The sequence below is a fragment of the Balaenoptera borealis genome (genome assembly GCF_965194805.1).
Source record: "Balaenoptera borealis genome assembly, chromosome: 8".
NCBI lineage: Eukaryota > Metazoa > Chordata > Mammalia > Artiodactyla > Balaenopteridae > Balaenoptera > Balaenoptera borealis.
Genome location: NC_138865.1, coordinates 12,216,630 through 12,243,808, shown reverse-complemented (window position 1 = coordinate 12,243,808; position 27,179 = coordinate 12,216,630). Strand labels below are relative to the sequence as shown.

Genomic DNA, 27,179 nt, shown 5'->3' with positions numbered 1-27,179 from the left:
GCACTGAAAATAAGGAAAAAAAAACTACTACTGAATAAAAGTGACAAAGAATGGAGAATCTGGTTTTCTTTTTCTTTTTAATCTACCTCTTTAAGCCAATATTTTGTGTCATAGCTTTGGGTGCAGTGAAATGAAATGAGGTTCCATTGTTTTATGGGTATTTTTGTTAATTATTTTTAATAAGTGTTCTTTTACATGGAGGAGGAGAGGTATTGGTTTTGTATGAACATGTTTTGACTATATATTGATATTACTAAGGATATCATGATCTATACATGCTACTAGAGATTTTTTTTTTACTGTAGTTATAAGGGTATTGGATACATTGTATCTACACTTAGTTCATTATCTGTTAATGAAACTGTTGTAAATGGGAACCAAATTTGTAGAACTTCATTTTTAAAGACTTTACAGTGCTTAATTTCATTTTTGCATTACTAAATACTAAGTCAAAGTCTTAAACTTTTTAAACAAGTTAAAACTTTTTTTATCAGTCATAAACCGTTAACATAAAACTATCCTCAAGTGATTTACATAGATAAAATTGACACTGCTCTAAATTTTTTTTTTTTTTTTGTATTTTACTGCTATCAAATCTGAATGAAATGTACTTTGTTATAGATGTTTTTCTTTTATTTTTGGTTTTCCAAAGCTATTAATGTTAAAGACAAACTTTAAAGGTACAGTGTTCCAAAAGTGCTTAATGGATTCCAACAGCTGCCTCAAATAAAAATTTAGTAATATGTATATGACATTTTCCCTAAATGGTGATACCTTATCCAAAGATGAAGAGTACCCCTATTTTTAATAGGTAGAATGAACCTTTGTGTCAATCTTGCAGAAGCTTTAATGGAGAAAGAATGACCTTTATTTTTAAAAGATAAATGAGTAGGCATTTATATTAGAGAATGGTAGTATGTTTTGGTCGAGCAGTAATATACAGCCTTGAATTTTAGAGGACTCTTGAGTGCTTCTTACTTGTCCACTACCTTATTGTTCTCTTCTCACCAATGAAAAATGATTAAAGAATTCCACCGTTATTCCCTCTACACTTATACAGATATTATGTCTTGTAAGTTAACATTTTTAGCACACAGGAGAAATTATATGTAATAAAATTACTGTATCTTTTGGACTTAACAAATTTGAATTTGTATTTAAACACTTTGATTATATGTCTGATAATTCTTAAAATAATGGCACTTTTACTAATTTATTTGGGGATCTTGGGTACATTCATAATTTGTGTTTTTCTTCATGCTTGACTTGGAAGTGGGCTACTCCCCTGCCATGAGCAGACACTGATACTCTTTCTCTCTGATCAGGCAGTTTTCCAGAAGATCTTTTTGGGAGATTGTTTCCCTAAAGTTTGGGTGTAGATATTGAAATAACACCATCGAACAGTTCTTGGAAATTGTTCTTTCATTTAGCAGTAGCTATGATGATTCTCACCCATGACACTAAGGGTTAGTTTTATATATTTAAGAGAGAAACATTGCTTCTGTATAGGAATATAAAGGAATGCTATTATAAATTATTGTAACAATATTCTCAAGTATCAATTTTTAATTTCTTTGGTGTAGCAAACTATAAGCCCAGCCACTCATGGTCGTGGTTAATCTTTTATAGAATAAACTTAGTCTTGTCAAGTTGCTTGTATTCTCCTATTCTCTTGACACCTACAAATATATACATATTCTATCCCTCTGTCTTAACCTTTTTGAAAAGTTTTATGGTAGGAAAAAGAACTTTCATTCTGTTAATCTCTTGATCTTTATTTAGTGGCTGGGCAATAGTTATATAAATCTGTATCTGTATAAACTCATGTTTATATAACTTAACTCTTGGATATTAAGCTTTCTTCTGTGAAGCCCTGAGACTTTTTGGAACAGAAAAGTACATTCACACAGTCTTTTTCCTTTCAAATTAAGTGAGGATTACAAAAAAAAAACAAAAAACCTTCAATGTGAGAATTATTCTGTTCACAGACATTCCTAAGGAAAACTAAAAATAATAAAACTGAGGTTCTTTTAGTTTGTAACAGTATTTATACAAGTAACGTGTTTATTCTTGGAAAATGATTTGTGAAAGCTAAACAGTTACTGATAAAAGTATTTTAGTGAAATTTAAACCATTACCTTGTTGGGGAACACTGCTTCAGCATCTTCTCTCTGCCACATAAAAATTCAAGGGGAGATAGTAATGTGCACTTCTGGAAGAACAAAGCCAAGCCCAACCACTACCCCCCAAAAAAGAAAGAAAAGACAGGTATATGCTAGGTAATCAAGAATCAAGTCAATTTTACTGTAGTATTTGAGAGCACTACTATTTTAGATACTTATCTGTTGAGACGGTTGATAATTAAAGCTTTGTGTGTGTGTGAGAGAGACCATGGTTAAAAGAGGTTTTCTATACACCCCTCCTCTCCAGAAAGCCTTGGAAACTCGTTCCGCTTCATCTTGTAACTACGCATATAAGGTCAAGACATTATGTCTCATTCTTTGGTATTAATCAAAAGCTTAGAGAATTTGCAAAGTCTTGAGGTTCTCAGATGCTGGTTTTAAGTGTAATGGTAAATTGAGTTTTGTCTCCTTGACATGTTATTGCATAATGATATTGAACTTTGTGACCTACTGTGTAAGAAAGGAACGCCCAGCTTGCAGGCTTAAAGTTAATACGTATGAAACGGCCCACCTTAGCACGTACCTGTAAAAAGGAAGGCACTACAAAATTTAGTTTCCTGCAAAAGGAGGAATTTGGCAAACATAATTAAACTGGCCTAAAGGGAGAAAGCTAGTATTTATTTACCTTTTTAAAATGTTCTACACTTACATGAACAGCAGCCAGTTATTTGAGGACTTTCCCACTAGGGGACACCAGTTAAGCCTTGACCAACACAATTTTTGTATTTTTGAGAATGAATGCATAAATGAGATTCTGTTTCTATATTGAAAGAGCTTCATTATTAGAAACCAAATTGGGAACCAGATAAAGGGAAAGTCCGAAGTGTATTTATGCCCAAATAAAACCGCTATTCATGATCCTGGAGTGAGTGATGGAGGGGGAACCCAAATATCAACTATGCTGTCATGGTCATACCTTATGGGAGAAGTAGCAAAAATGAAACTGGAAGAGAATTATGAACTGCCCTTTCAGTCATAGATTACTCAGTCTGCCCCCTTCCCCTTGCAAAATCAGATCCTTATGTACCATGTTAGCTTTCTCCTTTACAAGGAGACCAGGAATTTCATGTTGCACGTTTATGCTGATTAAACTCTGGAATGTCTAAATTTCTTTTAAAAAAAGGTAACTTCTGCCTTCTGAATACATGTTCTTCAGATAGACCAAAAAAAGAAAAAATACCCCAGCAGTTAATCATGCAGAGAAAACTCCCATTCACATTTGTATGAATTTCTTTTGTTCTCTCTCTTCTGGGCATACTTTAAGCCAGATTTCCCCTCTGCATAGCCTCATAATCTGTGGCTGATCCTTTATTTATTTAACTAGTGCCTGTTATCAAGATTGATTTTTATTTTTCATTTTTGCAAGTGGAAGTATTGGAATAGTGACCATACATACCAGCCTTGGTGTGTAAGATTTTTAGGATACATTCCTAGAACTGTAATTACTGTATTTAAAGGATATGGGTGTATTTAAGATTTGGTACATATTGTCAAATTTCCGTTCCAAAAATGGAAGTTCCATCACCAATACACCCCTATCTTCACACTCTGAATAATGAACAAAAACCTCGTGTTTTATCTTGGTCAATCAGAAAAAGTCAAAAATGGTAACCCAATTTGTGTTTACATATTTCTAGTCAGATATTATTTTCTATAATCTGGATACCAGACTTTAATCACATGTGCTTTATAAATATTTTCTCCAGTATGAGGCTTGTCTTTTCACAGCTTTTTGAAGAGCAGAAATTCTTAATTTTCACAGAAGTCCACTTTTTCAACTTTTTCTTTAATGGGTTATGCTTTTGGTGTCATATCTAAGAAATCTGCCTAACTTAATGTGACAAAAATTTTTAATATTTTTAGAAGCTTAATAGTTTTCAGTTTTTATATTTACGTCTGATTTGAGTTGGTTTTTGTATTTGTTTACATATAAAAATTATATATGTACCATATATAGATTGAGGTTCATTTTTCTTTGCACCTTGTTGAAAATCAGTTGACACAGCATTAGTCTATTTCTGAACTATTCCATTAGTTTATACGTCTGAGCTTTCACCCATACTACATTGCGTGATCACTGTAGCTTTGCATAAGTAATGCAACTATGTTCTTTTTGAAAACTGTTTTGCTAATTTTAGTTCCTTTGCCTTGCTATGTACATTTTAGGATCAGCCTGTTGATAAGAACAAAACCACCTGCTTGGATTTTGATAATGATTGCATTGAATCCATAGACCAGTTCAGGGAGAGTGGACGTCTTAATATTTGTCCTCCAATCCATGAATGCAGCATGTTGCTCCATTTATATAGGTCTTTGATTTCTTTTATCAGTGTTTTTAGATTTTAGCATACAGATCTTGCACATATATTGTTAGTACTTTATGGGTTTTTTTGTGTGTGCTTTTGTAAATGGTACTTTAAAAATTTTCAATTTCCAAAATGTTCATTGCTAATATCTAGAAATACGATTGATTTTTGTATTTTGACCTTGTATCCTGACACCTTGCCAGATTCACTTATGTAGATTTTTAAAAAGTTTTCTACGTAGTCATGTCTGCAGATTATTATTATTTATAATAAATGTTTTATTTTTTTCCAGTCTTTCCAGTTTTCCTTTCCAACGCCTTTTCTTTCTTTTTCTTGTCTTGCTGCACTGGTTAGACTTTCCAGTATGATGGTGAAAGGAGTGGTGATATCAGACACATCCTTGCCTTGTCACCAATATTAGGGGGCATGCATGCAGTCTTTTACCATTAAGTGTATCAGTTGTAGATTTTTGTAGATGGTCTTTATCAGGTTGAGGAAATTCCCTTTTACTCCTAGTTTTCTGAGAGTTCTTAATCATGAATGTATGTTGGATTTTGTCAGATGTTTTTTCTGCATCTATTAAAATGATCATTCTTCATAATGTTGACATGGTGAATTACACTGATTTTTAATTGTGGAACCAGTATTTTTGCTTCAGGGTTCATGAGAGATATTGATCTATAGTTTCCTTACTTTTTAATGTCATTGGTCAGTGTGATAGTGACCTCATAAAATGTTTCTCTCCTCACCTATATTATTGAAGATTGTAGTTAGAATTCATATAATTTCTTCCTTAAATGTTGGGTAGAATTCACCAGTGATGCCACTTGGGCCTCCTTATTGAAAGGTTGTTATCGGAATTCAATTGTTTTGAAGACATAAAATTACACAAATTATCTATCACTTCTTAAATGAGCTTTGGCAGTTTGCCCTTCAAGGAAACTGTCCATTTCACCTAAGCTGTCACATTTATGAGCACAGTTATTCATAACATTCTCTTATCCTTTGTCTTAGTCTGCTCAGACTACTTTAACAAAATACCATAAACTGGGTTTTCATTTATGATTTCATAGTCAAACCAAAGAGTTATTTATGGTTAGAAAGTCCTTCTCCAACTTAAAATGAGAAAAAGTTATTTTATGTTCATTATTATGTTTGATGGTTTTATTATGAATCATTTTATTCCTTCATTGTATTTTCATTTCTATTAGTGATGTTCTAATTCTGAACTCCATTAAGGTTATAAGAGGTAAAAATTGTTATAGGTGAAGTATTCACTCCAAAATACCAAATAATGTGCCCCATTAGCATTAATTAATCTTGATCTATATACATCAATAAAGAATTACTTTATTGCTTAAAGGGACCTCAAATGTCATTAAACCAAACTCCTCATTTGAAAGATGACACAACATAAAATTGTTCTGTCAAGGGTCACATTAGCTGTGAGTCACTCTACAAAGAGAACTGTAATATATGTCCCTTTTGAGAATTGAAATGTATTATTATCTTATTATTCTCTGAATCTCTCAGCAGAGTCTGCGGAATGAAGCACCATAATTTGAAGTTTTGCAAGTGACATTTTGCTTCCTCACAGTATCTTTGAAAATGTTAATTTATTAGCCCCAATCTAGATCAAACTCTTGCTGCACACAGTTTACTTAGTAACGCCTGAAAGGATCCCCTGATCAGGTTATGTAGTTGTTACCTTAAGCGGCAAAGAACAAGGGGGTTAGGATGTGGGGTAACGCCACACCTGGAACCCTGCCAGTCTAAGAAAATACTATAAAGTTCTTTCCTCCTCTTAGCCTCCCTTCACTCTCAACTGGCAGCAAATGATGACCGATCTTGCAGAAAAGTTGATTTAGTCACTGGATGAGAAGGCCTCTCAACAGCTCATTCTTCAATTTATTCTACCATGTTTACTTACTCTCTTCCTTCTGAAACCACTAAGTTTACACCTCTTCTGCTTTAGAATTAGGGCCAAAACAAGGCAAAATTATTTGTAATTGGGTATGACATGGAACTCGTACTCAATATAATTAATAATTACAAAATAGTTTGCAGAGTACATCATGGTTTATGTAGTGCTCTTAGAAACATCCCATTTGATCCCTACTACATCCCTGAGATAGTGAGAGAGGATTACTGTCCCTATTCGACCCTTGATCAGGCTCAGAGAGGATGTGACTCGCCCAGCATCTCACCACTGGTAAGCCTGGACACGGGACCCAGTTTTTCTTACTCCAGGTCCCATGGTTTTTTGTGCTACATTACACACAATGCCTCTCTGAGGTTAAAGACATCTGTATTTTTACTTAATTTCCACTTTATAATGGTAATGATGATGATGATAATTGCACTGTACTAAGGATTTTACATAATTTTCTCAGAGTAACCTGCCTAGAGCTACACAGCTAGTAAATACTACCCAGTTGGTCATCTCCAGAGCCCACAGTCTTACCACTACTTTAGACTGCCAGTAAAGAAAAAAAAACGTCCATCCACAGTTCTACCTCTCAGAGATCATTTGTTTTGCTTTCATATATACAAAACATGGAGTGCTATTCATACTGTTCTGTAAACTATTTTCACATTATGGCCCACATTTTCCCATCACTGATAAACATTTTCATTTTTAATGACTGCATTACAAGCATATACCATTGTGTATTAAACTGACTTTATTGGCCACATCTAGATTTTTTTTCTAAATTTTTTGTTGCTAATAATGCTGCAATGACTATCCACATACAGACGCTTTGATTATTTTGTTAGGCCAATTTCCTGAAAGTGAAAGTTCTAGATCAATAGACCACGTTTAAAATTTGGATACACAGTATCCACCAGAAAGGGTGTAGACAAAGCTTTGTTAGTGTGATAAGCTTAAGATCCTAATTTATTTTTGTTTGTTTCTTTTGGCCCTGCACCGCGTGGCTTGTGGGATCTTAGTTCCCCCACCAGGGACGGAACCCAGGCCCTTAGCAGTGAAAGCTCGGATTCTTAACCACTGGACCTCCAGGGAACTCCCTTAAGATCCTAATTTAGATATCAACATTACAGGTGCCAAAGCAGTTCCCAAAACTGCGGCTCAGTACGTCCATTTCCTGACTGATTTACATCATTTGGTCCTTATTTTTCCAAAAGCAATAACACTGCAGAGTTCTCGAACTCGATGAAATTTCAGGGATCAAGGCAAAATATTTTCTGCAGATACAACTGTGGCTCTTTCTCTTGACAGGAAAGTAAAACTATAATTAGAGAGAAATCATTTCCTGGATTAATGCACAGGCAGCCAGCATTTTTTTTTTTTTTTTTTTGAGCATTTGAAAGGAAACCAATCCTTTCCTACAAGTCAAATGCTAAATAATTACACCTCATAGACTAAACTTCGTATAGCCCCGTAACTAATAGGTAGGAACTCTGATTAGTAAAAAGTTCTGAAGGAAGGGTGCCTGGCAGTGCAGCTGGTGTGTCCAGGTGGGATCTCTGTAAATCTGGGTAAAGAAGAATCTGGCCCAACCAGAGCCATTTTTCTAGACAGGGCCTTGGAGGCCAAGAAACTAGATTACAATCAGAATACACTGGCCACTTCATTCACGTGTGTGAAAATGAAAAGGGAGCATAGTAGCGGTGAGTCTGTACTTTGCAGTCAAGTGGTTCTGGGTTCGAGTACTAGCTCTATCACTGTCATCTTGTGTATGGTACTTTGCAAATGTCTCAGTTTTCTTAGTTGTAAAATAGTAATAATACCTAACTTGTAAGATTGTTGAGAGAACTAAATAGGAAATGATCTACATGAGGCACCTATAAAGCCTGGCTCACATTAAGTACACAGTAACTTTCGCTGCTATTGTAAGTGTCTGACACCACCTTCTACCTGATGTATTAGCTAACTGGGTGTGGATGAAGGCAATGTGTGTACATCCACTACGTACAGTGTAGTATCTACAAACTCTTAGGCATCTAGACCCAGCGTAACTCCTACGTAATACACAAGTGTCCCCTCGTGGTAAATAACATGTCTGATGGTGCAGACTCACCTTCAGGCCTCCCCCCAAAGTGGGGCTGGCTAGACCACATGTCCTGCCCCCCTAACTAGGAACTCACTTGCATGTGGCTTTTCTCACCATGATACATATGGGAGAGGGACATTTACCAGGGCAGTTGGGAGTAACTCAGGCTTTACTCAGTAATGCACTTTGCTGTAACTGAAACCTGCTTCCCTACATCAAGGAAACCCTAATGCAGTTTACGCAGTCCTGGAGAGCCGGCCGTTGTCTCTCGCGCCCTTCTCCTCCTCGAGTGCTCTTGTCTGTGCCCTCTGCTCCCGTTCTCAGGCCTCCTTCCTGTGCTCTGAGCGCGCCAAGTTTCTGATCATCACAAGGCTGCCCCGTTATGTCTCCGTTCAAATGTCTACTCCTCAGAGAGTTTTCTGCGGACTAAATCTAGTCCACATGCTTCAGTCAGTCTTCATCACCAACCCCTGACCTTCTATTTTCTTCTTGGTGCTTGTTACTATCTGAAGTTATTTCAATCACACACGTGATAATTACCTGTCTCACTACTGAGATAGGAAGCTACAATAAAGAGGCTTTCTTTCTTTTTTTTTTTTAAATATTTATTTATTTACTTATTTGGCCGGTCAGGGTCTTAGTTGAGACCTGCAGGCATGTGGGATCTAGTTCCCTGATCAGGGATCGAACCCGGGCCCCCTGCACTGGGAGCACAGAGTCTTAACCGCTGGACCACCAGGGAAGTCCCAAGAAGCTTTCTTAACTGCAGTGATCTGGATGCCAAAACATGCCTGGCACTTGATAGGTGCTCAAAGAATATTTTATTGAATGATTGAGTGAATACATCCTGGCTTTTTGATTAGTCCTCTATAACCTTGCTGAAGCTACTCAATGTATCTAAGCTTTAGATTCCTCATTGGTAAAATGATACTGATAATGATACTTAAACTCACAGGGTGTGATGAGGATCAACTGAAGCAATTTACGTGGCACACTTCCTGGCATTAAACAGTAGCTATTATGATGTTGGCATATTTAATGATGATGTGATATCTTGTAATGTATTTATTAAAGGAAATTTTCATTGGATATAGATTCTCGGTAGACTTTGTGCTTTCAGCACTTTTAAGAAATTCCAATACTTTCTGCCTTCCATAGTTCCCAATGAGGAGTTTGCTGTTTTCTTATCTTTGTCTGTCTGTAAGTCATGTGTCGTTTTTTAGCTATTGCTTTTAAGATTTTCTCTTTATCACTTTTTTTTTTGGCCACACAATTATGATGTGCCTTGGTATGATTTCCTTCATCGTTTTCCCGTTTAGGGAAACTACAAAAGAACTGTAGGACAACTACAAAAGGTGTAACATACACAGCTTATAACAGAAGGAGAAAAAAGCAGAAAAAGGAAAAAAAGAAATATTTGAAAAAATAATGACTAAGAGTTTTCCCCTAAATTAACATCAAATACCAAATCACTAATACAAAAAACGCAGAACACCAAGCAGGATAAAAGCAAAACAAAACAGGGACTTGCCTGGTAGTCTAGTGGTAAGAATCCGCCTTCCAATGCAGGGGCCGGGGGTTCAATCCCTGGTCAGGGAACTAAGATCCCACATGCCACGGTGCAACTAAGCCCGTGTGCTGCAACTACAAAGCCCACGCACTCTGGAACCTGCGTGCCACAACTAGAGAGAAGCTCGCAGGCCACAACAAAAGATCCCGCATGCCACAACAAAGACCCAATGCAGCCAAAAATAAACTTGAATAAAATTTAAAAAGCAAAACAAAATAAAATGACACCAAAGCATAATGTTTTCAAAGTACAGAAAATCAAAGATAAAGAAAAAAATTCTTAAGAAGCTAAAGAAAAACACACCTTATCTACAGAGGAACAAAGATAAGAATTACAAGTGACATCTCCTCTGAAATCATGAAAGCAAGAAGAGAGTAAAATATTTAAAATGTTGAGAGAAAAAAAATCTAGAATTCTGTATACTGTGAAATTATTCTTCAAAAATGAAAGAAAAATAAAGATTTTCTCAAACAAAAATTGAGGAAATTTGTTCCAGTAGACCTGCCTTGCAAGAAATGTTTTTCTTGAGAAAGAAAATGATATAGGTCAGAAACTCGGATCTACAGAAAAACAGGAAAAGCATTGGAGAAGGAATAACTGAAGGTGAAATAAAAAGGTATTTTTCTTATTCTTAACTGACTTAACAGATAACAGTTTGTTCAAAATAATAATAATAGCAACGATGTATATATGCTCACGTGTAAGTGAAATAAATGACAACAATAATACCAGGGACTTCCCTGGTCGCACAGTGGTTAAGAATCCGCCTGCCGGGGCTTCCCTGGTGGCGCAGTGGTTGAGAGTCTGCCTGCCAATGCAGGGGACACGGGTTCGAGCCCTGGTCTGGGAAGATCCCACATGTCATGGAGCGACTGGGCCCGTGTGCCACAATTACTGAGCCTGCGCGTCTGGAGCCTGTGCTCTGCAACAAGAGAGGCCACGATAGTGAGAGGCCCAGGCACCGCGATGAAGAGTGGCCCCCGCTTGCCACAACTAGAGAAAGCCCTAGCACAGAAACGAAGACCCAACACAGCCATAAATAAATAAAAATAAATAAAAAAAAAAAAAAAAAAAAGAATCCGCCTGCCAATGCAGGGGACATGGGTTTGAGCCCTGGTCCGGGTAGATCTCACGTGCCACGGAGCAACTAAGCCCGTGTGCTACATCTACTGAGCCTGCGCTCTAGAGCCCGTGCTCTGCAACAAGAGAAGCCACCGCAATGAGAAGCTCATGCACTGCAACAAAGAGCAGCCCCTGCTCGCTGTAACTAAAGAAAGCCCACGTGCAGCAACGAAGACCCGACACAGCCCTAAATAAATAAATAAATAAATAAATAAATAATACTAGAGAAGGGATGGAGGAATTAGGATTATTTTGTTATTATAAGTTGCTCACACTACCTGGGAAGCAGTACAGTGTTATTTGAAAGTAGATCTGAATTCGTTGTAAATGTATATTGTAAACTCTAGGGCAACCAGTGAAAAAAGAGGGAAAAAAGTATAAATGATATGCTAAGAAAGGAGAGAAAATGGAATCATATAAAATGTCCAATAAAATTACATAAGACAGGAAAAGAGTGGAAGACAAAAATAGGAAGAACCTGGGCAAAAAACAAAAAACAGTAACAAGCAACAGCAATAATAAAGAATGAAATCATGCCATTTGCCACAACATGGATGTATCTTGAAGGCATTATGCTAACTGAAATAAGTCAGACAGAGAAAGACAATTACCATATGATCTCTCTTTTATGTAGAATCAAATAAATAAATAAATAAATAAAACCAAGCTCATAGATACAGGGAAGAGATTGGTGGTCACCAGAGGCACAATACAGGGGTAGAAGAAATGGGTAAACTGTTTTTATTTAGTTAGTTTAAATAAACTGAATAAAAAGAAAAGAAAAAAAAGAAAATGGTGATAAATGTGGTAAATATTGATCCAACTATGTCAATAATCACTTTGAATATAAATGGCCTAAATGTGCCAATTAAAAGACAGAGATTGTCAGAGTGAATCAAAAAACACCACCCACCTACATGTTACCTACAAAAAAGTTTATTTTAAACAGAAAAACAAACATAGATTAAAAGTAAAGGAATGAAAAAAAAAAAAAAAAAGTAAAGGAATGGGGAGTTCCCTGGTGGCGCAGAGGTTAAGAATCTGCCTGCCAACGCAGGGGACGTGTGTTAGAGCCCTGGTCCGGGAAGATCCCACATGCTGTGCAGCAACTAAGCCCGTGCGCCACAACTACTGAGCCTGTGCTCTAGAGCCCGTGAGCCACAACTACTGAGCCCACTCTCCTAGAGCCCATGCTCCGCAACAAGAAAAGCCACCGCAATGAGAAACCCGTGCGCTGCAATGAAGAGTAGCCCCCGCTCGTTGCAACTAAAGAAAGCCTGTGTGCAGCAACAAAGACCCAACACAGCCAAAAACAATTAATTAATTAATTAATTAATTAATTAATTTTAAAAAAAGCTTTTTACTTTACAGCTAGAACTGCAAGGAGAAACAGATGAATCCATTATTATGGTCAGAGACTTCAACACACCTCTTTAAGAAATGGACAGATTAGACTAGCAGAAAACCATTAAAGACATAGTGGGAATCAACAGCACCATTGTTCAACTGGATATAACGGACATCTATAAACTACTTCATGCAAAACCACAGAATACACATTTTTCTCAAATTCACATGAAACATTCACCAAGCTAGATTACATTCTGGCCCTAAAACATACCTTTACAAATTTAAAAGAATAGAAGTCATATAATAACTGCTCTCAGTCCCCAGTGGAATTAAACTAGCATTCAATAACAGAAAGAAGCTGGAAAATCACAAAAGACTCAGAGATTAAACAACACACTTCTAAATAACACACAGGTCAACAAATAAATCTCAAGAGAAATATAAAAATATTTGACCTAAATGAAAATTAAAGCATAAGTAATCACAATCTGTGGAAGGCAGTGAAAGCAATGCTTTAGAGACATTTATACTATTGAATGCATGTATTAAAATAAGAAGAAAGATCTAAAATAAATAATCTAAGGTCCCATTTTAGGGAACTAGAAAAAGAAGACCAAATTAAGTCAAAACAACACAGAAGAAAATAAGTAATAAAAACTAAAAGAAAAATCAATGAAATAGAAAACAGAAAATTGATAGAAAAAAATAAAAGAAACAAAGAGCTGGTTCTTTTCAAAGATCAATAAAATCAATCAACCACTCAGTAGGCTAATTAAGAATAAAAGAGAAAGGACACAAATTATTAATATAAGAAATGAACAGGGGGGCTTCCCTGGTGGTGCAGTGGTTCAGAGTCTGCCTGCCAATGCAGGGGACATGGGTTCGAGCCCTGGTCTGGGAGGATCCCACATGCCGCAGAGCAACTAGGCCCGTAAGCCACAACTACTGAGCCTGCGCATCTGGAGCCTGTGCTCCGCAAGAAGAGAGGCCACGATAGTGAGAGGCCCGCGCACCGCGATGAAGAGTGGCCCCCGCACCGCGATGAAGAGTGGCCCCCGCTTGCCACAACTAGAGAAAGCCCTCGCACAGAAACGAAGACCCAACACAGCCAAAAATAAATAAATTTTTTAAAAAAATTAAAAAAAAAAAAAAGAATGTAAGCTTTCCCCACTTGGATTCTTGAGGACAGAAATTAAAAAAAAAAAAATGAACAGGGGAACATCAATACAGATCCCATGAACATTAAAAGGAAAATAAAGGAATGCTATGAATAACTCTCTACTTACAAATTTGACAATCTACACGAAACGGATGAATTTCTTGAAAGATAAGATGTGCAAAAACTCACACCAGAAGCGACAGGCCATTTAAATAGGCCTATATCTATTAACGAAATTGAATTAATAATTAAAAATCTTCCAAAACATAAAGCACTAGGCCACGATGGGTTCACTGGTGAATTATAACAACCATTTAATGAAAAAATCATATTAATTCTCTAGAATCTGTTTCAGAGGATAGAAGCAGAGAGGATTCTTCTTAATGCATTCCTTGAGGCCAGCATACCCTAATACCAAATACCAAACTTGGGGTACCAAATACCAAAACTAGACTAAGACATAAGAAAACTGCAAACCAATATCTCCCATGAACATAAACTTAAAAATCCTCAAAAGATATTAGCAAATCAAATCCAACAATGTATTAAAAAAAAGTATATACCACAACTAAGTGGGACTTATCCCAGGTATGCAAGGCCGGATCACATTAGAAAATCCATTAATGTAAACCATCACATCAATAGGCTAAAGAAGAAAAATGAATCTAGACACAGACTTTACATCCTTCACAAAAATCAGCTCAAAATAGATCACAGATCTAAATGTAGAACATAAAACTATAAAACTGGAAGATGACATAGGAAAAAAATCTAGAAGACCTTGCTTTTGGCAATGACTTTTTCATTGCAACACCAAGGGCACAATCTGTGAAAGAAATAATTGATAAGGTAAACTTCATTAAAATAAAAAACTTCAGCTCTTTGAAAGACACTGACAAGAGAAAGAAAAGACAATTTACAGACTGGAGAAGATATCTGTAAAAGACATATCTCATAAAGGACTGTTCTGCAAAATATACAAAGAAGAAAACAAACGATCTGATTTTTTTTAAATGGGCCAAAGACCTTAACAGACACCTTCCCAAAGAAAATACAGAAAGAAGTAAACTGTCACTATTTGCAGATGACAGACACTGCACGGAGAAAAACCTAAAATCTCCACCAAAAAGCTATTGGAGAACTAATAAATGAATTCACAAAGTTGCAGGATACAAGCTTAATATACAGAAATCTGTTACTTTTCTGTACAGTAATAACTATTAGAAAGAGAAAGCAAGAAAATAATCCTATTTAAATCTCATAAAAAATAAAATAAAATAACTAGGAATAAACTTAACTACGGAGGTGAAAGAGCTATACTCTGAAAACCATAAAATACTGATGAAGGAAACTGAAGATGGTACAAAGATGGAAAGATACCCTGTGTTCTTGGATTAAAATAATTAATATTTTTTAAATGTCCATACTACCCAAAGCAATCTGCAGATTTAATGCAATCCCTATCAAAATACCCATGACATTTTTCACAGACCTAGAACAACTAATCCTAAAATCTATATGGAACCACAAAAGACCCTAAATTGCCAAAACAGTCTTAAGAAAAAAAGAACAAAGCTGGAGGTATCATGCTCTCTGACTTCAGACTATACTACAAACCTACAATAATCAAAACAGCATGGTACTGGCATAAAAACAGACACATAGATGAAAGGAACAGAACAGAGAGCCCAGAAATAAACCCACATACTTATGCTCAATTAATCGACGACAAAGGAGGCAAGAATATAAAATTGAGAAAAGACAGTCTCTTCAGTAAGTGGTGCCAGGAAAACAGGACAGCTATATGTAAAAGAATGAAATTAGTGCATTTCCTCACATCGTATATAAAAAACAAAAAAAATGGAGAGGATTGGTTCAAGATGGCAGAGTAGAAGGATGTGCTCTCATTCCCTCTTGCAAGAAGACCATAATCACAACTAACTGCTGAACAATCATCGACAGGAAGAAACTGGAACTCATCAAAAAAGATACCCCACACCCAAAGACAAAGGAGAAGCCACAATGAGACGGTAGGAGGGGCGCAAACACAATAAAATCAAATCCCATAACTGCTGGGTGGGTGACACACAAACTGGAGAACACTTATACCACAGAAGTCCACCCACTGGAGTGAAGGTTATGAGCCCCACATCAGGCTTCCCAATCTGGGGGTCCGGCAACGGGAGGAGGAATTCCTAGAGAATCAGATTTTGAAGGCTAGCAGGATTTGATTGCAGGACTTTGACAGAACTGCGGGAAACAGAGACTCCACTCTTGCAGGGCACACACAAGTAGTGTGCGCACTGGGACCCAGGGGAAGGAGCAGTGATGCCACAGGAGACTGAACCAGACCTACCTACTAGTGCTGGAGGGTCTCCTGCAGAGGCAGGGGGTGGCTGTGTCTCACTGTGAGGACAAGGACACTGGCAGCAGAAGTTCTGGGAAGTACTCCTTGGCGTGACCCCTCTCAGAGACTGCCATGAGCCCCACCAAAGAGCCCAGGTAGGCTCCAATATTGGGTCGCCTCAGGCCAAACAACCAAAAAGGAGGGAACCCAGTCCCACCCATCAGCAGACAAGTGGATTAAAGTTTTACTGAGCTCTGCCCACCAAAGCAACAGCAAGCTCTACCCACCACCAGTGCCTCCCATCAGGAAACTTGCAAAAGCCTCTTAGATAGCCTCAACCACCAGAGGGCAGACAGCAGAAGCAGGAAGAACTACAATCCTGCAGCCTGTGGAACAAAAACCACATTCACAGAAAGATAGACAACATGAAAAGGCAAAGGGCTATGCACCAGATGAAGGAACACGATAAAACCCCAGAAAAACAACTAAATGAAGTGGAGATAGGAAACCTTCCAGAAAAAGAATTCAGAAGAATGATAGTGAAGATGATCCAGGACCTCAGAAAAAGAATGGAGGCAAAGATCAAGAAGATGCAAGGAATGTTTAACAAAGATCTAGAAGAATTAAAGAACAAACAGAGTTGAACAACACAATAACTGAAATGAAAAATACACTAGAAGGAATCAATAGCAGAATAACTGAGGCAGAAGAACGGATAAGCGACCTGGAAGATGGAATGGTGGAATTCACTGCTGCGGAACAGAATAAAGAAAAAAGAATGAAAAGAAATGAAGACAGCCTAAGAGACCTCTGGGACAACATTAAACGCAACAACATTCGCATTATAGGGGTCCCAGAAGGAGAAGAGAGAGAGAAAGGACCAGAGAAAATATTTGAAGAGATTATAGTCGAAAACTTCCCTAACATGGGAAAGGAAAGAGCCACCCAAGTTCAGGAAGTGCAGAGAGTCCCATACAGGATAAACCCAAGGAGAAACACGCCGAGACACATAGTAATCAAATTGGCAAAAATTAAAGACAAAGAAAAATTACTGAAAGCAGCAAGGGAAAAATGACAAATAACATACAAGGGAACTCCCATAAGGTTAACAGCTGATTTCTCAGCAGAAACTCTACAAGCCAGAGGGAGTGGCATGATATACTTAAAGTGATGAAAGGGAAGAACCTACAACCAAGATTACTCTACCCCACAAGGATCTCATTCAGATTCCACAGAGAAATCAAAAGCTTTACAGACAAGCAAAAGCTAAGAGAATTCAGCACCATCAAACCAGCTCTACAACAAATGCTAAAGGAACTCCTCTAAGTGGGAAACACAAGAGAAGAAAAGGATCTACAAAAACAAACCCAAAACAGTTAAAAAAATGGTAATAGGAACACACATATCGATAATTACCTTAAACATGAATGGATTAAATGCTCCAACCAAAAGACTCAGGCTCGCTGAATGGATACAAAAACAAGACCCATATATATGCTGTCTACAAGAGACCCACTTCAGACCTAGGGACACATTCAGACTGAAAGTGAGGGGAGGGAAAAAGATATTCTATGCAAATGGAAATCAAAAGAAAGCTGGAGTAGTAATACTCATATCAGATAAAATAGACTTTAAAATAAAGAATGTTACAAGAGACAAAGAAGGACACTACATAATGATCAAGGGATCAATCCAAGAAGAAGATATAACAATTATAAATATATATGCACCCAACACAGGAGCACCTCAATACATAAGGCAACTGCTAACAGCCATAAAAGGGGAAATCGACAGTAACACAATAATAGTGGGGGACTTTAACACCTCACTTAACCAATGGACAGATAATCCAAACAGAAAATTAATAAGGAAACACAAGATTTAAATGACACAATAGACCAGATAGATTTAATTGATATTTATAGGACATTCCATCCAAAAAGAGCAGATTACACTTTCTTCTCAAGTGCACATGAAACATTCTCCAGAATAGATCATATCGTGGGTCACAAATCAAGCCTCAGTAAATTTAAGAAGATTGAAATCATATCAAGCATCTTCTCTGACCACAATGCTATGAGATTAGAAATGAATTACAGGGAAAAAAACGTAAAAAACACAAACACATGGAGGCTAAACAATACTTGACTAAATACCCAAGAGATCACTGAAGAAATCAAAGAGGAAATCAAAAAATACCTAGAGACAAATAATAATGAAAACACGACGATCCAAAACCTATGGGATGCAGAAAAAGCAGTTCTAAGAGGGAAGTTTATAGGTATACAAGCCTACCTAAAGAAACAAGAAAAACCTCAAATAAACAATCTAACCTTACACCTAAAGGAACTAGAGAAAGAAGAACAAACAAAACCCAAAGTTAGCAGAAGGAAAGAAATCATAAAGATCAGAGCAGAAATAAATGAAATAGAAACAAAGAAAACAATAGCAAAGATCAATAAAACTAAAAGCTGGTTCTTTGAGAAGATAAACAAAATTGATAAACCATTAGCCAGACTCATCAAGAAAAAGAAGACGACTCAAATCAATAAAATTAGAAATGAAAAAGAAGCTACAACAGACACCACAGAAATACAAAGCATCCTAAGAGACTACTACAAGCAACTCTGTGCCAATAAAGTGGACAACCTGGAAGAAATGGACAAATTCTTAGAAGGTATAACCTTCCAAGACTGAACCAGGAAGAAATAGAAAATATGAACAGACCAATCACAAGTAATGAAATTGAAACTGTGATTAAAAATCTTCCAACAAACAAAAGTCCAGGACCAGATGGCTTCACAGATGAATTCCATCAAACATTTAGAGACGAGCTAACACCCATCCTTCTCAAACTCTTCCAAAAAACTGCAGAGGAAGGAACACTCCCAAACTCATTCTATGAGGCCACCATCACCCTGATACCAAAACCAGACATAGATACTACAAAAAAAGAAAATTACATACCAATATCACTGATGAATATAGATGCAAAAATCCTCAACAAAATTCTAGCAAACAGAATCCAACAACACATTAAAAGAATCATACACCATGATCAAGTGGGATTTATCCCAGGGATGCAAGGATTCTTCAATATATGCAAATCAATCAATGTGATACACCATATTAACAAACTGAAGACTAAAAATCGTATGATCATCTCAGTAGATGCAGAAAAAGCTTTTGACAAAATTCAACACCCATTTATGATAAAAACTCTCCAGAAAGTGGGCATAGAGGGAAACTACCTCAACATAATAAAGGCCATATATGACAAACCCACAGCCAACATCATTCTCAATGGTGAAAAACTGAAAGCATTTCCTCTAAGATCAGGAACAAGAGAAGGATGTCCACTCTTGCCACTATTATTCAACATAGTTTTGGAAGTCCTAGCCATGGCAGAGAAGAAAAAGAAATAAAAGGAATAATAATTGGAAAAGAAGAAGTAAAACTGTCACTGTTTGCAGATGACATGATACTATGCATAGAGAATCCTAAAGATGCCACCAGAAAAGTACTAGAACTAATCAATGAATTTGGTAAAGTTGCAGGACACAAAATTAATGCACAGAAATCTGTTGCATGCCTATACACTAATGATGAAAAATCTGAAAGAGAAATTAAGGAAACACTCCCATTTACTACTGCAACAAAAAGAATAAAACACCTAGGAATAAACCTACCTAAGCAGACAAAAGACCTGTATGCAGAAAATTATAAGACCTACCTATGCAGACAAAAGACCTGTATGCAGAAAACTATAAGACACTGTTGAAAGAAATTAAAGATGATATCAACAGATGTAGAGATATCCCATGTTCTTGGATTGGAAGAATCAATATTGTGAAAATGACTGTACTACCCAAAGCAATCTACAGATTCAGTGCAATCCCTATCAAATTACCAATGGCATTTTTTACAGAACTAAAACAAAAATCTTAAAATTTGTATGGAGACACGAAAGACCCCGAATAGCCAAAGCAGTCTTGAGGGAAAAAAACGGAGCTGGAGGAATCAGATTCCCTAACTTCAGACTATACTACAAAGCTACAGTAATCAAGACAATATGGTACTGGCACAAAAACAGAAATATAGATCAATGGAACAGGATAGAAAGCCCACAGATAAACCCACGCACCTATGGTCAACTAATCTATGACAAAGGAGGCAAGGATATACAATGCAGAAAAGACAGTCTCTTCAATAAGTGGTGCTGGGAAAACTGGACAGCTACATGTAAAAGAATGAAATTAGAACACTCCCTAACACCATACACAAAAATAAACTCAAAATGGATTGGAGACCTAAATGTAAGACTGGACTCTATAAAACTCTTAGAGGGAAACATAGGAAGAACACTCTTTGACATAAATCACAGCAAGATCTTTTTTGATCCACCTCCTAGAGTAATGGAAATAAAAACAAAAATAAACAAATGGGACCTAATGAAACTTAAAAGCTTTTGCAAAGCAAAGGAAACTACAAACAAGACGAAAAGACAACCCTCAGAATGGGAAAAAATATTCGCAAATGAATCAACAGACAAAGGATTAATCTCCAAAATATATAAACAGCTCATGCAGCTCAATATTAAAAAAACAGGGCTTCCCTGGTGGTGCAGTGGTTGGGAGTCCGCCTGCCGATGCGGGGGACACGGGTTCGAGCCCTGGTCTGGGAGGATCCCACATGCCACGGAGCGGCTGGGCCCGTGAGCCACAATTACTGAGCCTGCGCGTCTGGAGCCTGTGCTCCGCAATGAGAGAGGCCGCGATGGTGAGAGGCCCACGCACCGCAATGAAGAGTGGCCCCCGCTCGCCGCAGCTAGAGGAAGCCCTGGCACAGAAACGAGGACCCAACACAGCCAAAAATAAATACATTAATTAATTAATTAAAAAAACAAAAAACAAAAAACAAACAACCCAATCAAAAAATGGGCAGAAGACCTAAATAGACATTTCTCCAAAGAGGACATACAGATGGCAAAGAAGCACATGAAAAGCTGCTCAACGTCACTAATTATTAGAGAAATGCAAATCAAAACTACAATGAGGTATCACCTCACACCAGTTAGAATGGGCATCATCAGACAATCTACAAACAACAAATGCTGGAAAGGGTGTGCAGAAAAGGGTACCCTCCTGCACTGTTGGTAGGAATGTAAATTGATACAGCCACTATGGAGAACAGCGTGGAGGTTCCTTAAAAAACTAAAAATAGAATTACCATATGACCCAGCAATCCCACTACTGGGCATATACCCAGAGAAAACTGTAATTCAAAAAGACACATGCACCCCAATGTTCATTGCAGCACTATTTACAATAGCCAGGACATGGAAGCAACCTAAATGCCCATCGACAGACGAATGGATAAAGAAGACATGGTGGAACTTCCCTGGTGGTCCAGTGGCTAAGACTCCACGCTCTCAATGCAGGGGGCCCGGGTTCAGTCCCTGGTCAGGGAACTAGATCCCACATACCGCAACTAAGAGTTCACATGCTGCAACTAAAGATCCCGCATGCTGCAACTAAGACCCAGTACAGCCAAATAAATAAATAAATAAATATATTAAAAAAAAAAAAAAGAAGAAGACATGGTACATATATACAATGGACTATTACTCAGTCATAAAAAGGAATGAAATTGGGTCATTTGTAGAAACGTGGATGAATCTAGAGACTGTCATACGGAGTGAAGTAAGTCAGAAAGAGAAAACAAATATCGCATATTAACGCATATATGTGGAACCTAGAAAAATGGTACAGATGAACCAGTTTGCAGGGCAGAAATTGAGACACAGAAGTAGAGAACAAATGTATGGACACCAAGGGGGGAAAGCGGCAGGGGGGTGGGGGTCGTGTGATGAATTGGGAGATTGGGATTGACATGTATACACTGATGTGTATAAAATGGATGACTAATAAGAACCTGCTGTATAAAAAAATAAAATTCAAAAAAAACCCAAAAAAATGGATTAAAGACCTAGATGTAAGACTAGAAATCATACAACTCCTAGAAGAAAACATAGGCAGAACACTATTTGACATAAATGGTAGCAATATTTTTTTGGACCTGTCTCCTAAGGCAAAAGAAACAAAGCAAATTAAACAAATGGTACCTAATTAAGCTTAAAAGCTTTTTCACAGCAAAGGAAATCATAGACAAAACAAAAAGGCAACCTCCTGAATGGGAGAAAATATTTGCAAATGATATGACCAATAAGGGGTTAATATCCAAAATATATAAACAGCTCATACAACTTAGTATCAAAAAACAAACAAAAAACCAAACAACCTAATTAAAAAATGGGCAGAAGACCTGAATAGACATTTTTTCCAAAGAAGATATACAGATGGCCAACAGGCACGTGAAAAAGTGTTCAACATTGCTAATCATCAGAGAAGTGCAAATCAAAACCACAGTGAGATATCACCTCACACCTATCAAAATGTCTGTCATCAAAAAGTCTACAAAGAACAAATGTTGGCAAGGATGTAGAGAAAAGGGAACCCTAGTACACTGTCAGTGGGATTGTAAGTTGGTGCAGCCACTACTGAAAACAATATGAAGGTTCCTCAAAAAACAGAAAATAGAACTACTGTATGATCCAGTAATTCTACTCCTGGGTATGTATCTGAAGAAAACGAAAACACTAATTTGCAAAGATACATGACCCCAATGTTCACAGTAGAATTACTTACAATAGCCAAGATATGGAAGCAACCTAAGTGTTCATCAAAAGATGAATGGATAAAGAATATGTAATATACACACATATATTACTCAGCCATAAAAAAGAATGAAATTCTGTCATTCGCAACAGTGTGGATGGACCTAGAGAGTATTTATGCTTAGTGAAATAAGTCAGACAGAGAAAGACAAATACTGTATGTTATATTACTGTATGTTATCACTTATATGTGGAATCTAAAAGATAAAACAAACGAATTTCTGAAGAGATGATTTCTCATCAGAAACTACAGAGGTGGGCTTCCCTGGTGGCGCAGTGGTTGAGAGTCTGCCTGCCGGTGCGGGGGATGCGGGTTCGAGCCCTGGTCTGGGAGGATGCCACGTGCCATGGAGCGGCTGGGCCTGTGGGCCACAATTGCTGAGCCTGCGCATCTGGAGCCTGTGCTCCGCAACAAGAGAGGCCGTGATAGTGGGAGGCTCGCGCACCGCGATGAAGAGTGACCCCCGCTTGCCACAACTGGAGAAAGCCCTCGCACAGAAACGAAGACCCAGCACAGCCAAAAATAAATAAATAAATAAATAAAATTAAAACAAGCTACTTTAGAATTTTTTTTTAAAAAAAGATTGCTTTGGCTATTCAGGGTCTTTTGTGTTTCCATTTAGAAAAAAGAAAAAAGAAAAAAAAAAAGAAACTACAGAGGTAAGAAGATAGTAGGAAAATACATTTAAAGTGCTGAAAGAAAGAACTACCAACCAAGAATTCTATATCTGGCAAAACTATCCTTCAAAAATGAAGATGGAATCAAGACATTCCCAGCTAACGAATGAGGGAGTTCATCACTAGTAGACTTTCAGTACATGAAATGTTAAAAAAAAAAAAAATCCTCAGGCTGAAATGAAAGGATACTAGACAGTAACTCAAAGACTTAAGAACCCCGGTAAAGGTAAGTACATAGGTAAACATAAAACCATTGTTACCGTGGTTTTGGTCTGTTAACTCCTCTTTTTGTTTCCTATATGATTTAAAAGAATACTGCATAAAATAATAATTATAAGTCTAGGTTAAAGGGCATACAATGTATCAAGACATAATTTGCAGCAATAACATCATAAAAGGGAGCGAAGCTATACAGGAACAGAGTTTTTCTATGTCAGTGAAGCTATGTCGGTATCAATTCCAACTTCATTTGACCCTTCAACAACATGGGGGTTATGGGCACAGTTGAAAATCCACGTATAACTTTACAATGGGCCCCCTGTATCTGAGGTTCCACACCTGTGGATTCAACCAACCACGGATCATGTATTATTATAGCCGTGCTTATTGAAAAAAAAAAAACACATACAAATAGACCCGTGTAGTTCAATCCCATGTTGTTCAAGGGTCAACTGTACATTGCTATAAACTTAGGATGCTAAATGTAACTTAACCTTCAGGGTAACCATTGAGAAATTATAATTTGTTACCATATAATTCTTCACATGATTCTCTTATTCATAGTTCTGTCAAGTCGGTAGTAAGGTCCCCACTTTCACTTTTGATTCTAGCTATTTGCTTCTTCTCTTTTTCTTGTCAGTCTAGCTAAAGGCTGGTCAATTCTGTTGATATTTTCAAAGAGCCAACTTTTGGTTTTGTTGATTCTCTCTGTCATTTTACTATTTGCCTATTATGTTTATCTCTGCTATAATATTTATTATTTATTTCCTTCTGCTAGCCTTTGGTTTAGTTTGGTCTTTTTTCAGCTCCTTAACTCATAAAGTTAGGCTACGGACATGCAGGTAAATATTAAGACAGAACATGATCTTCTAAAAATGTGGGTAGGAGAGGGAAAGGAGGAAGAAGGGGCATTATATAATTTCACTATTGTTCCTTTCTGAGCATTAAATGAAACCATCTAAAGAAATGGCCGAATTATATAAATATACAGTTATAAAGGCTACTAATTGAACAAAAATTAAAATTTCTAGGTTATACAATGAAATACATTGGAAAAAAATAGGGCCATAGTGAAAGATATTTTAAGATATTAATTGGAAAGCATGATGTAAAATAACAATATTAAATCCAAATACATGTAAACTATCAATAAATGTAAATGTGTTAAACTGCCCTATTAAAAGAAAAAGAAATTCTGATTACATCCTAATGCAAAGACTACTTTTCTGCAGTTATCAGGTGATACACCTAATAGAAAGTGATTCAGAAAAGTAGGAAATTAAAAGAGTGGGTAGAAGTACATCAAAATGTTGCAACTGAACAAAAACAACAATAATAACAATAATAAAAACCAGAATCATGATTTCAATAACAGACAAGGTTGGCCTGAGGACAAAATTATGACCAATTCATAATGATAAAGACACAGTTATGAGCATCTATGCATCAAATAATGAAGCCTCAATGACAAAAGAGATAGAAGAAATAGAAACATATCAGGAGTGGGAAATGTTAATTGACCTCTTGAAATCCATAAGACATAGAGAGGGGGGAAATATAAAAAGCTTAAATGACATTATTATTAAGGTAGTACAACAGATACATCAAACCTGCTGCCCTGAACACAGAAACCATACCTTCTTTTCAAATACTCATCGAACATTCCCCAAAAGGAACGATGTATTACACTTCAAAGAAAACCTAAGAAAAATCTCCAAACTAGAAATAGTACAGAAACATACTCTGACCAGGGAAAAATTCTTAAATACCCAAATAAAGAAAGAATGAATGAAATAAGCATCAAATGTAAGAAGTTAGGAAAAATGAGACATAACTAATGAGCATAGGGTTTCTTTTGGGGGTGACAAAAGTCCAAAATTAGACTGTGGTGATGGCTGCACAACTCTGTGAATATAACAAAAACAGTGAACTGTGAACTTTAAATGGATTAATTGTATAGTATGTGAATTATATCTCAATTAAGCTTATAAAAAAGGATTTAAGAATCACACAATTAGGAAGAAGGAACTGGGTTTAAAAGAGCCAATAAAATAGATTAACCGTTAGGTAATATAATCATGAGAAAATAAAGTCCAAATAACACAACATAAGAAATAAAGGTAACATCCTACAGAAACAGAGCTACCCGCTCCCGCAAAAAAAAAACCCCACTAGGTCTGGATGTTTCCTTAAGGGAAACAGAAAAGTAATTTCAATTTTACCTACTTAAGACATAGAAAAGGAAACTCTCTATGTTTTTTTAAAAAATGAGTATAAGATTATACTAAAACTCAAAAAAAGTTTATGAAATGTTTAAGATCTTTTTAAAGAACACCTTTTAAAATTTTTAATAAAAATAGAATAAGGAGGGATATGTCTGAATGGAAGACAATTTTGTATGTCAGTTATCCCCCCAAAATTCATCTGAAGAGTAATTAAACAGTCAAAGAAAAATTTTAAACAAACTTTCTCTAATAGTTATCTAATAGAGCTACTGTAGAGAAACCTGAAATGAACTCCCATTTTTGTGGGAATTTAGAATGTGATAAGGGTGCAATTTCAAATCAGGGTGGAAAGGACGACTTAAAAATTAATAAATACTGTTGGGTCAATTGGGAAGAATTGAAGTTAAGCAATTTACACATACAAGAATAAGTTTCAGATGGATTAGGGGTATAAATATAAAAATTAAACCTATAAGAAAATTAGAAAAAAATTTTAGGGAGTAGATTCAAAATCAAGGTGTGAGGGTATTCCCAAGCCATATAAAAATAATAGATCTCATTGCCTGAAAATTTTAACTTCAGCAAAGTGAAACAAGGTTAAAAGACAAATGAGAAAAATAGATGTCACACATAAATGAAACCAAGGAAACGACAAAAACATGGAGAGAGGAAGTAGGTGGAGCGTTTAGGAACATAGTTTACTGTCACCCACGTAAACGAAACATGGCTTGCCATGTCAAGTCCCAGAAATGGGTTAAGTGATGGGATGTGGGTGATTATTTTCTTCTCTATGTTTTCCTGAAATTTTCCTTTTTTTTAAATAATGATTGCGTGTTGTTTGTAATTAATTTTTTTTTAAAATTGTTTAACAACGAAAAAGTCTGGCCTGCCTTACATTGTTCACTGGCGTGTCAGTGTTCCACCAGCTTTATTTTAGATTTATGACGGGGAGGCACGGGGACTTTTGCTTACTTTGTGTCACCACGATACCTATTACAGACTGAGTCCTTACAGATATTAAAAAAGAAATGCTCACGGATTGGCTAAAATAACGTTGGTCCTGTAGGTGTGGGAGACCTGCGTGCCAGCACCTGAGGGCCTTGCACTTCCTCATTACACACGTCTCCCCATCCTCTACCCCACTTACAGCCGCATACCTCACTCCATCCGGCCGGTACAAATGACACGCAGGAATTCATTCCTGGCGCGCGCGTCAGCGTGACTCCCGCGTCTCCACGTCTGTCGCTCGCCTGGGAACGCCCCCGCCC

General features: G+C 36.9%; 2 long non-coding RNA genes across 2 annotated transcripts in view; both read right to left on the bottom strand.

Moving 5' to 3' along the window:
• The window catches only part of LOC309633707, a 200,834-nt gene that overhangs the window by 21,191 nt on the left and 152,464 nt on the right, over positions 1 to 27,179 (bottom strand). The window lies entirely within an intron of this gene.
• Positions 171 to 27,179, bottom strand: LOC309633706. Its single transcript, XR_014247673.1, has 2 exons — positions 27,069 to 27,179; positions 171 to 10,997 (listed from the first exon to the last, which is right to left on the bottom strand). It is a non-coding gene; the product is annotated as an uncharacterized lncRNA (long non-coding RNA).